At 51.4% G+C, this 644-nt stretch overlaps 2 pseudogenes; both read left to right on the top strand.

Moving 5' to 3' along the window:
• LOC123179656 (uncharacterized) lies at window positions 1-87 on the top strand (annotated as a pseudogene).
• A 297-nt stretch (window positions 88-384) lies between these two features.
• Window positions 385-476, top strand: LOC123179655 (uncharacterized; annotated as a pseudogene).
• Window positions 477-644: the final 168 nt, after the last annotated feature.

Genomic DNA, 644 nt, shown 5'->3' with positions numbered 1-644 from the left:
TCCCATCAGAACTCCGAAGTTAAGCGTGCTTGGGCGAGAGTAGTACTAGGATGGGTGACCTCCTGGGAAGTCCTCGTGTTGCATTCCCTTTTTAATTTTTTTCGCGCCGCTTGCAAAACAAAACGCACGTGTAAGTAATATATTTACCGTGTTTTATTATTTTGCACGAGTGCGGTAAGTCATAGCTGGGTGCTCACGATTCACGGGTCCAGCGTCGGCGTTGTGGCGCGGCAAGCGTGCACTGGTGCGGTTGAGAGGGAGGGGTGGAAACCGCGTTAAACTCGTCTCCGTAGTTGAGAGGGAGCGGCCAAAGCAATGTGCAATCGTCTTTGTAGTGGAGCTGGGAGGGGCAAGGATAAGGGACGAAGACCGGGGTAACATGTCGGATGCGATCATACCAGCACTAAAGCACCGGATCCCATCAGAACTCCGAAGTTAAGCGTGCTTTGGCGAGAGTAGTCCTCGTGTTGCATTCCCTTTTTAATTTTTTTCGCGCCGCTTGCAAAACAAAACGCACGTGTAAGTAATATATTTACCGTGTTTTATTATTTTGCACGAGTGCGGTAAGTCATAGCTGGGTGCTCACGATTCACGGGTCCAGCGTCGGCGTTGTGGCGCGGCAAGCGTGCACTGGTGCGGTTGAG

The sequence above is a fragment of the Triticum aestivum genome, unplaced genomic scaffold (assembly GCF_018294505.1).
Source record: "Triticum aestivum cultivar Chinese Spring unplaced genomic scaffold, IWGSC CS RefSeq v2.1 scaffold89675, whole genome shotgun sequence".
Classification (NCBI taxonomy): domain Eukaryota; kingdom Viridiplantae; phylum Streptophyta; class Magnoliopsida; order Poales; family Poaceae; genus Triticum; species Triticum aestivum.
This window is presented reverse-complemented; position numbering and strand designations above follow the sequence as displayed.